Consider the following 12,542-nt stretch of genomic DNA (forward strand, 5'->3'; position numbering starts at 1 on the left):
TTGACACTATCTTTCCAAGGTGGGCTTGCTTTGGATTCTTGGCGTTAGACAAATGTTTTTCATTCATATCTTTGTCTTTCTAGTAAACTTAAAGGATTCTCTTGATCATGCATTTGGTTGGTTTGTTTTGCGCCTCTACATTAGTAATTTTATGTGAAGTGTCATTGCCTTGGAACGGCACGTAACAAAAAAATTTGAGTACAAAGTAGAGAATAAGAATCAAACATCAATTATGCTGGGCACTTCTTCGGTTATGTTTTAGAGAATCCAAGCTTGTTTAACACCTCGGGTTTTGCAAACTTTGGCACAATAAGGATTTGGCCCATATTCCTTTGTTTAACACCTCGGGTTTTGCAAACTTTGGCACAATAAGTATTTGGCCCATATTCCTGGCAAGATATTTAAGGGAATATTTAGGCCAAAAGAGAACTCTACAAGAGATCCAAACAAGGCAATATTCGAGAAGGAACTCATTGTTGGACAAAGGAGGTTTTCAAGGTATGGGCAAGACCATTTCAGCTCTAAAAGAAAAAAGGTGACCATTTCGTTGTGTTGGTCTTCAAACATTATTTAACCAAAAAGAACTCTCATCCCAAGCAACAAAGGGCCTTCTAGATACATAGGTTTCCATGTTTAAAAGAGCGCGATTGCTCTCCAAAGTTAGTATGTTACTCTAAATACCATCAAGTCAAATTTGAACAACTTTTTGAGTTTCTTTAGGTGGCCCCATTTTTCTTTTTAGCCATTGCAATTCTCCTCAGATTGCTAGTCTTGATGGCCACAAGGGTCCCACCATCAATTAAGAGGGAAATACCCTTCCCTTGAAAGTGGAGTTGGAGGCTTTAGCTTGATCCTTGTCAAGAGAAGTGGTACCCATGAAATCATTGACCTCACCATCTTGCAATGGGGCCTCTCTTGCAAAGCACTAAGAGAAGAGGTGCCTTCCAAATCAACTACATGCATAGACTTTGCATGCATTCTCGCCCTTCATTACAGATGATCGTGTTGACTTTTAGGTCTCATAGAGATAATGTGAGAGAGTGGCATGTATCAAGAGTGGAGTGAGCATAGGAGTGTGAACTTCGACGCCTTTAACTTAATGCACCACGTACGCTATTGGATCATTTCCTTGGTTCTACAAAATGTAGTGATTTTTTTCTCAAATTACCTAGAGTTTTTGAAAAACAATCCAAAACGAGCAAAAAGCATGAACATTGTGGATCGGATTGGAATATCTATGCTCAAAATGACTTTCAATAATAGAATATGCTGTAAGACGTATGAATGTATAGTGATATTTGATCATTGAGCTCAAACTAAAGCAATAGGCCTTACTATTATATACTACGGATATCATGGCTCTAAGAGGATTAAATTTTTTCTAAGTTTGAAGTTGAGTTTGAGCATGAATCTTACAACTCTTTTGAGGGATTCCAACAGTGAGTACATATGAAGAATGGTGACAAGCCTAATGACAATGATCGAGAGAGAGCTTGTACTAGAACCAACCAATCAAGAAGATGGCATGTTCTGAACTGAGGCAGCCCAAGAGGCAACAATTTATATAGGATGAAGCGAGGAAATCGTGGAGGAATTTGACGAGGTTTTCCAAGCATTGCCAGTAGCAGCAAAACATCACATCGCATGCTACAAACAAGTTCCCTTGCTTGCAGATTTTGTTGGATCATGGTGGGAATGAGAGGAGTAATGGTTTGTGTTTCCAGTTAAGAAAAGAAGCAGCATCAAAGAAAAGGAGATGACCAAGGGAAATGGCATGTCCGTGAGTGGGTTGCAATCAAGAAAGACTACATGTTCATGATGAAATACAAGATGTGTGTTGAAAGTGACGACGTGTGTGAAGTGACGCTAAAAAAGAATCAAAAAGTCTCAACCGAGATTGCAGTCATCTCTTGTGTGCAAAGGCTTGCTGACTTTACTTTGAGATTGAGAAGACCAAAGCATGGCATTCCCCGATTAAATGCAATGGATGCTTGTAGGGTAGCTACCACATGGCAACCTACCATTGGATGCGCTGAGTATGGGGGTGTCCCACTCCCCCAACTCCTAGCCATGCATAGCTTCCTTCATGATCCCATTGTTTATGGGCTTTTTTTAAATATCCACGTGTCACCTACTCATCAACGGGGCCTCAATACCCCTCTAATTTTTACATAAATTACCAAGGTGCCACCATGAGGGGGGTTAGGACCACACACCTACCAACACTCTCCCATGGGCCTAACCCCCATGAATAAACCTGACCAACCAACAAACTCTGATCGCCCCCGAATAGGATGGATTAGACTAATAATGGCGACCACCCACACAGGGCCGGGTCAACCCTCAAATCGCTGGACAGATCACAATTCACAACACGTGGGCTGACGTAGGTCATTACTTCCCATGCCAACCGCCATCAAGCCACCATCGTAGTCTTACACAGTCAGTGTTAGTTGCACCACCATAATCACACAAATGCCACGTGTTCATGCCACAGTCTGCAGGCCAGTTGCTTGCTCCGATACCAGTGTAGGGTAGCTGCCACATGGCAGCCTACCATTGAATGTGCCGAGTACGGGGGTGTCCCACTCCCCTGCCTCCTAGCCACACATAGCCTCCTCCATGATCCCATTGTATATGGGATTTCTTTCTTATATCCACGTGTCACTTGCGCATCAAGGGGGCCTCAATACCCCTTTAATTTTTATATATATTACCAAGGTGCTACCATGAGGGGGATTAGGACCACAAACATTAGGAGAAAATGGAGCTCATTTTGGGGCCTTTTAGGGTTTAGAAGAATAAACTCTCGACCAATTAGAAGAGGGCCAATGTAACATTGGAAAAATACCAAAAACAATGTAAAAATGTAAAATAAGTCATATTCAAAATCTTTTTCTTTTATTATGATTGACATACGTGACCTTCAAAAGATGTTTTTCTATGCATTATTTGATGATTCTGGCATCACCAGCACGTTCGAAGCGGGCCAAAACCCCCAAATCGACCCTAGAGACACCAAAAGTCGACGCTCAGAGGCTCAAAAAAGGGCAAAAATGCCCGGAATGGGGGATTTGCACAAAAACGTGTTTTGGCCAGCAAGAACTACGTTTTGTTGCAAATCTCCCATTTTAGGCATTTTGGCCCTTTTTCAGGCCTCCGGGCATGGGCTTTTAGTGTCTCCAGGGTCGATTTGGGAGTTTTAGCCCACTCCAGATGCGCTGGTGATGTCAGAATCATCAAATACTGCACATAAAATCAAGGATCTTATATATGCATTTAATGTGAAGCCTAAGTACTAGATTGACATTTTTGCAGTAGGTTTCCGTATTTTATGGCATTTCCCATATTTTGAGTGCAACAAAAATAGGTAAATAGTGAATTTCTTAGAGGGCCCCAAAATGAGTTCCCTTCTTTCCTAATGCTTACCAACAATGTTGAGTTTCAAAGGTGGTGAGAGTCAGATGATGATTCAAGATTTGTGATTACGATACTGAACTTGTTCTTTGCACGAGGAGAGATAAACGACCAGTTATCCTCAATCTCTCCCTATTTGAACGTGGATATTTCTCAGCCAACCAATAGAAAGCATTTGTTACACTTCCATCATTCGATCAATTTCTTATGTGAATGGTCTCATAACTGGCTATGGCTTATGAGTAATGCAAGAGGTTGCACGAGACCCCCTTTGTGCATTGGAAGAGGACCATCATCTCAACATTAGGCATCAAGCACTTTGTGTAAAAGCATGCATATGATCGCTCCATTTAGCTCCTTCTATAAATGTGACTCTATTCTTCTAGAGATTATACTATTAATTTAGTGGAAAAGTTTTCAGTAATCCGGCAATGGTGGTTTATAAATTAAATGCTACACGATAGGCCTCATTCTCCCCTATATCTTGAATGATTTCATGCTAGCTTCTTTCATCAATGCTACCCTCCATTATTCTTTAATCGAAACTCCTCCCCTCCCCTCTTTATCCCTTAGTTTAGTCATGGCCTTGCCCTCTTTCTTTTCACTGCTCCTCTTTTCTCCACAACTAATTAATAGAGATTTTTATTTTTTACATGATCAGCCCAGAACAACTTTGGCCTATCTAAGCAGATATTGAGCCATTTGTCACGATTGAATTGGGTATCCATAAATCCAGTAAAGCAACTTCCAAAAATATTGTGCTTTAAAAAACCAAAAGCAATGCTCCTAACGTAGATTTAGCTCTAAAACAACGTAAGGAAACCACTTCACGAACAACTCTGAACTACCACAATCTTGAAGCTGTGCATCAAAGCTCAATATCTAACCTTCACGATCACTACATCAGACCTGCTAGCAGCTCTCAATAGGTAAGACTTATTCAGTAATCTTCACGATAAAACCAAGTATCATTTGCACTTTTGTTGAGCACGCGCGTTCAATTTAATATTGTCACACTATACTGTCGGTTGCTTAGAACAATCATATTTGAATTAGTCGCGAGAGAGAGATAGTGATTTGCATCACCAAGGTGGCACATATTTTAGTTTTGCTCGATAGGCGTTAGATTTTCCTTAAAAGGAACTTAGTTGAAATGGCTTGCAAATCTCACATCAGGCCTAAGCCTTAAATTTTTTGCATCTAGATTCTCGCTTTTCTTTGAATAAAGAAAACTTGAAATTCTACATACCATAAAGTGCAGATTGAATTTTTTCTTGATCTTTCTATGATCATCCCTTAAACTATGCTTGACTAACAAGTTCTAGTCATGGCTTAGACTTGCACATGTCATCGCCAATTTTAGTGGCTGTTTTCACGCTCAACGATATAAAGATTAAGCATATTGCATCTAACAACTTCGTGCTTTAATGGTGTGTTGGAGTTTGAGGCTCCTAGCAGCATCTCTTGAGGTGTGAATAATAAATTCCTTCATCTAGATTTTATGATAGAGACTCAAGAAACCTCTTGTTGTGACCATATGATCTACACACCCTATACCAATAAACAACAATTGAACCCAAGAGAACTCTAATCATAGCTATCGATGCAATCATGGAGATAACGTCACAGCAGCAGCCAATCATCCTACGCAGAAGTAGACACCGGAGAAAACCCATCAATGGCCAATGGTACCACAAGACAACATTTTCGATCACACTCGCCTATGCTATCTCACAGGCCATCAGGCACAAGGGTGCACAATCTCAACAAAAGCCATGGTGGCCGTTTGAGAAGCGTTCACGCCTGGCCTAGCATATGTTATGCTATCTAGAGTCACAACACGATGCAACCTTTGTGTTTTTAGGACAATTAACACCAGATGATTTTGAGCCCATCAACTTCTAGAAGGTATTGCATCTCATGTAGAAGAAGTGGATATATTTTTCACAAATTTCTAGCTTTAATTCCATACATACACGACCATCTAGACATGAGATACCACCTACATCATCAGCCATGGACCCCAACCAGGTAAGCAATGAGAATTATCCTTCTTGTAGCATCTCATTCAATAAAATTACCTTTTGGAGATTTCAATTGACAAATAACTAGTACGTATACTCTTACAGCTATTAGAGATGTATGAGTCGCAAGTTAGTACAAAGCAAGCAAACCAAGCAAATAGAAAATGTGCTACTTAATGACACCACAGATGAAGTTGGCTAACAATGCAGGTGAGGAGCCAGATGTATACATACCAGAATTAGGTTTCATGTGGGAAGTTGAATGAATTTATGCAACAATGCAAGTAACGAATCACACAAAAGGACACCGAGCAATTTGGGAATGGTAATGTTTAAAACTATCATTCCAAATCAACAACAACAAGTCTTTACTAACAATTATGTAATCAAATGATTTCCACAACTTGTAGCTAGACATAAATATCGGTGAGCATAGTTTATACATGCTGCGAGGCAAAGCGTGAGAGTTACTCGATAGCAAAGCAAATGGCATATCTTGCTATTGCATCGAGTTGTTGCACTATGGGTTCAATGTCTCTATATTGATTGCTTGATAGCATTGGATTGGAGGATGAAAATTGACATTTTAAATAAATTCATGGATGAGTTTGGATATGGGCACTCCTACAATAAAAACCATTTGACAATAAAAAAAAGGTAGCCAAATTAGTAGTAGTTGATCTAGCAGATGAGCTACATGGACCAGAGATGGTGGATCCATTCGCCCAAAAAATAAAGGTATACAAACTATTGCTACCTAATGCGTAATTGTACCCAAAAACCTAACTATTTTCTTTTATTTTTCAAACAACAACCATGACATAAGTGCTTCTTTGTTGTTGCCTTGCCAGTCCAAACAATAGATCCACCCATGATCGAGGACAATGATGTATGCCCGACAAAATGGCTTCAGTTAATGAAAACAATCATGTGATCTATTGCATAACTTGCAAGCAGAACAGTAAAAAAGACATTCACCACACCAATAATTTGGTGACACAAATTTGAAATCATAAACGTTAGCTGCCAGTCAAGATGAAATCAGATGTAGAACAATATGTACCTTTTGTGAGGAAAATTTTTATCTAGATATTCTACCGAAAACAAAAACATAGACAAAGCAATCATGTGATTGGAAATACAGGATATAACAATATCAAAGGGCACCCTCCTTGTGAGAAAAACATTACTACTTAAAATGTCGGCATATTATATGAACCGTACATATGAGTTTTGAAAACTTATTTTCCTTCAGTGTTTCTCATGACTATAATTGTTCTTCTAATTTTCTTTGATGATGTTTTGAATTCTAGCACCCCACTTCTCCCAATAGACAAACCAAGGTTTAATTATGGCCAATCTAGTCATGCATTACTAGTTTAATGTCAAGGGGTATGTACTCAATAGGTGCCATAGTCCAGCACAAAGTGTATGATAAGGGTCTAAGGACATGATATTGATTCAAATGAATTAGGATTCAATGGTGAAGCCCCATAGATATTGTGGTTGAAGGAGCATTGATGAAGAGTCATACCCACTCATTCAATCAAGTCATAGTTGAATCACAAAAAATTCTACTACAACCAAGCCCAAGCAATCAACCATGAAAGGAAGTACCAACAATGTGCATGTTCATTCCTAAGTTCAAGCCCTAGGGGAGCTTAGGGATTTATCTTGGTCACCATGTATGGGAACGCTATTGGTACTATCGATTTCGATACCAAAAAAAAAGAGAAAAAAGAATGAAGGTAGGAGATATTGAGTGTGTCCCCACAAATGTTGAAAATTAAGAAATTCGCATTAATTAGTTGTTCCACCTTACCACAAATCCGGATCGATTATACTGCATGTCCCCCAGATGTTAAATAGTGGGGACATCCCATTGATTAGACTTCCCAGTACCCTTGAATGAAAATTACGCAAGGTTGATTGCCTGGCAAAAAATCTTCTGTCTCTCATCCTTCCTCCTTTCTCCTTCCCTGCAATGCCAAGAAATCTCCTTCCCTCCATCTGTAGCATCGCTTTTTGTGCCAAAAATTCTCCTCATTCTTCTTCTTGTTTCTTCCCTTGGCTCTTTCCTTTTCCCCTTCCCCTTCATCTCACCCTTAATTCTTGTGTCCCCTTCTTCCCTCCCCCTTCCCCTCTGCTCACACTGCATCCACTGACACTTTCTTGTCGAAATTCATGGCTTGGTGGCAATTTGGAAGGAATTGCTTCTCTCCTCCAACTTCTTCCATTCATGTCTACTCTTTCTCCTTCAAGCTTTTGTGGCTGCTCACAAACTTCGAACTTTCTATCTTTCTAAAGCTCCTTCAGGCCTTTGCATTCGTGCATCGCCAATGAAGTTTTGTTTGTCATTGCTTGGAGAACTAATAATTGATTTTTTGAGTGAGACAGTCGAATTGAATTGAATGGTTGAAGCATTAAAATGCCTTAGCCATTGAAGTTCAAAGCTGGGAAATCATACTCATTGAAGCATTAAAATACCTTGGCCACTGAAGTTCAAAGCTCGAAAATCATACTCATTTAATTCACGATCTAAGAGGTAGGTCAAAGCATGAATAGAAGTACTTCTAAGTCATAGTTCAATAATGAAGGGGGGAACATGCTTGTTTTGGGAGGAGAAGTTTGAAGTGGCCAAGATAGTACATCTATTTAAATGGTAATCTCCATACTCTTTCAACATTCTCATCAATAATGTCTTTGGCAAAACGATTCAATGCTAGCAGAATCAAGCGATCCAACTCATTCACATCCTGCAAATGGTGAACCCACTTGCATCCTACATTTTAGAATTGTTCTTCAACTCATCAATCCACTATTCGTCTCATTGGATTATTTATTTGAAAATTCTCACAATGATTCAATTTCATCTTAGGACATTCTAGATCCAAGCCTTGCTTAGGCAATGAATGTCAATGGGGGAGATTATTGAGATGTGGACTTCAATGTTGAAGTGACTCGATAGAAAAATTATGTATTAGTGGTAGGGAAATTAAAGGTGCTTGAACCTAATTGCTCTATAGAAATTCGGCCATTCATAATTTGGCTACAACAAGTTTATTTGATAGTTCATAATTTAGTTCCGACTTCTTTTTTGTGCCAAAAGGAGAGAATTAAAAACTATGAAATTATTTGCCATTTCCATAGTTGATATTGGCCTTACCATGATGCAAGACCACTCCAACTTCCTCTTGACCAAGTTTAACATATGTATCAATCTAGTAGAGTAAGGGCTCAAGACAGAAACCTTAGTTTGTGCATGACTTTGATCATGAAGCCCCAATGGGACAGTTTCAGCATCAATTGTTGATGGAGCAATAGTATTTACAATTTCATCTGAAAGGGCCTGGTATTGATCAAATGGACTTTGGGGAGAGCACCTTGCCTCATTCAATGGCCTCTCATTCTAATTTGAACGTGATTCGAGGAGGCGCTCCAGAAGGTACTCCCTTCCCCATGACTACACCTTATAGGCCAGTGCCTAACATAAACATACTGATGTAAAGGGCTATACTGGGGTGAGGCCAGTAAACCCAAGCCCACCACATGTGTTGGCTCCAGGTCCCGTGAGGCTAAGACTAGCAAACAAAATTTCTAATCATCTGACGAACTACTATAATCCACCCCAAGGACCACCCAACTATGGTACTATGCAACTCCCTCAAGCACCTTTGCCTGTGCCACATATAGTACTCACCGATGAGGCAATGAGGATCCTAGTGCAAGCACTGGGAAGGGGGTCCATGTTGCAAGTAGTTATGGGGAGAGACACTAATGCTTCACGAATCTGTTCAGTTACCATATCCAAGCTTATCACTAAGTTTCTAGGAGGAGATCTTGTCTCCCATGTGGAATGGTTTGAGTAGATTTGTGAGACCTTTGGAGACATCGATGACCTGGATAAAGTGAATGCATTTGGGCTAAGCCTTGACCATAAGGCGGGCTAGTGGTACAAGGCCTTAGGAGCTAATGAAAAAATCAACTAGGAAATGTTAAGGAAGGCCTGTGTAAGATTTGCTCCCAGTTGACCAAAATGGAGTCCGATCAACCAGTTATATGAGGCTAAGTAAAAGGAGCATGAAATCCTATGGGAATACATTGCCAAGATTAAACATACGAATTTTTGTTGCGAAACAAAAATTGAAACACATAAGGTTGAACGAATCCAGGCCTTGCAGCTGCTCTGTCTCAAACCTGTTTGCCAGAAATGTCGATTCCTCTAATGCATCACTCCATCCATTTGGGTTTCCTCCTCCTCCTGCTCGGCCTCCTTCCTTTGATAGAAACGATTGAAGCTTTTGCTGCATCGTTTCGTCTGCCTCACTCTCCTTCCCCCATAGACTACGTATCATCCCAGAAGTCGCTAGTGTATCATAAAACCTAATCTGTGTCAAGCTGGCCAGAGTATTTGTTGTGTTGTTGGAATGTTGTGTTCATCCCACTTGTTGGAGGTATCATACCTGTGAGTATACGATCACCATTCGCGGCGGCGTAAGCTCCCAGATCTGATTTTATGAAAATAGGAAGGGCTTACCAATGTCATTTATCATGACATAGTAGTGTCTATTCCTTTACAAAAGAGAGATAGAGGAGACGATTTGAATTTCTCCAAGTTGCAAATCTAAGCCATGCCCAAAATTTTCGACTAGTTCCTACTTGGAGTCAGTCCTTATGCTCACATACGATTTCACATCATCACATTACCTAAAACTTGACGTTCATCAGTTCAGTGATGAGTAGTATTCAGTGGTATTGGCACATTGTTCAGTGGGCAGATAGCACATTATTTGATTTCACACACACATGCCATCATTGTAAAGCGTATTTAGCTATTCATGGCATTGTGCATCTTATTGAATGGCATTGTGCACCTTATTGAATGGCATTGTGCACCATTCATCAGAGAATGTGTGGTGAATGGCTTTTGCCTCGATTCTTCTCCATTTAAGGGATGCAAAATTGCATGACAACAACAGCTGTTCACCCTGAACCCCATGTCGTTCAAGTTTTTGTAGAAGACCGTTGATAGTGATCTGAATTTTTTTAACTGAGCAATTCGAAATTCAGTTGCAACAGCAAGCGCAGGAGCCTGTAAGCAACTTTAGACAAAATTATGAGTAAACGAAGAATAAGAAATAAAAAAACTTTAGTAAGCAAAGCTAAGCTTATGTTCTCATCAATACCTAAGCATAAGCTGCCATCTAAGTTTCGAAAGCCAAACAAACAACGAAAACTTCAATAGCTAAAGAAATAAATAAAGCAAAAATAAGAATAAGAAAAGCTAACCAGGGGGAGAGAGAGAGAGAGAGAGAGAGAAGACCTCGCGAGCCTATGGGACAAAGTACCCAAATAGATATGGAATACAAGCCTCAAAGGATGAAGGAAAGGGTGCGCCAGGGGTGTTGTTGAGTGCTATGCTAATCTAATCTAATCTAATCTAATCGTTCATGCGCGCGCGTGCATGCATGCGTGCATGCGTGCGTGTGTGTGTGTGTATGTATACATACATACATATATATGTGTGTGTGTGTGTGTATATGTATATGTATATGTGTGTATATATGTATATATATAAATAAATAAGGGGACAACCTGCCTGGGGAGGGGTCGCCCTCCCATCAGAGACTCAATGCGGAATATCCATCATGCTGCGAATGGCTCATAGGTATGACAGACGGAGATAGATGCTTCAGCATCGTGCTCCAAAAGCACGAGTACAACCTGAATATATATATATATATATATATATATATAGAGAGAGAGAGAGAGAGAGGCGCACACACACACACACACACACACAGAGAAAGGAGGGAGGGAGGTTAAACTAGGTTAAATTTCTAGTGCAATTTTCTAATTTATGCTAGTCTATATATATATATATATATATATATATATATATAGGACGGAGGGAGGTTAAACTGGGTTAAATTTCTAGTGCAATTTTCTAATTCATGCTAGTATATATATATATATATATATATGGCCACCGACGACACAGATATGGCACCACAACCGTGGCGGTGGATTTGCTTGTGCAGTGATCCTTGCTCTTAGGACTGGGCATTCATTTGCTGTATGACTTGCCAAGCAGTGTGGGCACTAGACATTTTCTCGCCGTGGACGCAAGCCAAGAAAATGCAGCTCAAGCAAGAGTTGCATAATGTGCAAAGAGAAAATATGAGCATCAATGACTACCATATGAAGGTAAAGAAGATTGCAGATACACTTGCTTCTATTGGTTCGCGAGTGAAAGATGATGATTTAGTTTCTGTGCCCTTGAATGTCTAGGAAAAAATTATGCACAATTTCGGACATCCATTGCCGTCCGTGAGAATTTTCCTGATTTTAAGGAGTTGATTGCTCTTCTAATTTTTGAAGAGTAGAGAAATGGTGGTGCATCTTCTTCAAGAGGAACTTCAAAAGAAGCTGTCTTCTACTCAAATGCTGAAAGAGGTAGAGACAAAGGTAGAGCAGGCCGATTTGGAGGCCGTGGCAGAAATTACAATATGCAGCAAATTCAAGAAAACCAATCCTATGGAGGAGGACGTGGTAACTTTAGAGGCAGGGGGAGCCAAAGAGATTGTGGTGGATGGCAGAGGCTAAAATGCAAACAGCAATGTTGAATGCCACTACTGTGGTAAAATGGATCATATGGTTAAGAGCTGCTTTAAAAAGCAGAATGACATCATGACTAGAAAATTGCAACAAGGCAATTATGCATCCTTTGTTGAGATATCGAGCTCCACTCGTGATATGCCAAGGTGACCGTTGTGCATTTATGTCACCAACTTATTAGCTGCAGATGCGGTTGGTACACCGCCCATGAATAATAGCTGGATGACAGCTATCCTTATCTACTCTAGTTTATGGCTCAGTTAGTATGCCACCTTAATTAGCTGAGTTTGGTTTGAGACCCACATATAGGGTTCTTCTATTTCTTTGTACTAGAGTTCTTTTGGCTTTCACAACTAAGATGAGGAAAACTGTTTTCAGCCTCCACCTTTGTGTGTATTCCCCCATTGTGTGTGAGAAAGCCGCAAGTGAGGCTCCTTCCTTCTCTCCCACTATCTTCACATGGTATCAGAGCCTGGTTCATGA

The sequence above is a fragment of the Dipteris shenzhenensis genome, chromosome 2 (assembly GCF_047967505.1).
Source record: "Dipteris shenzhenensis isolate YYH24624 ecotype China chromosome 2, Dip_SZ_1.0, whole genome shotgun sequence".
Taxonomy (NCBI): Eukaryota; Viridiplantae; Streptophyta; class Polypodiopsida; order Gleicheniales; family Dipteridaceae; genus Dipteris; species Dipteris shenzhenensis.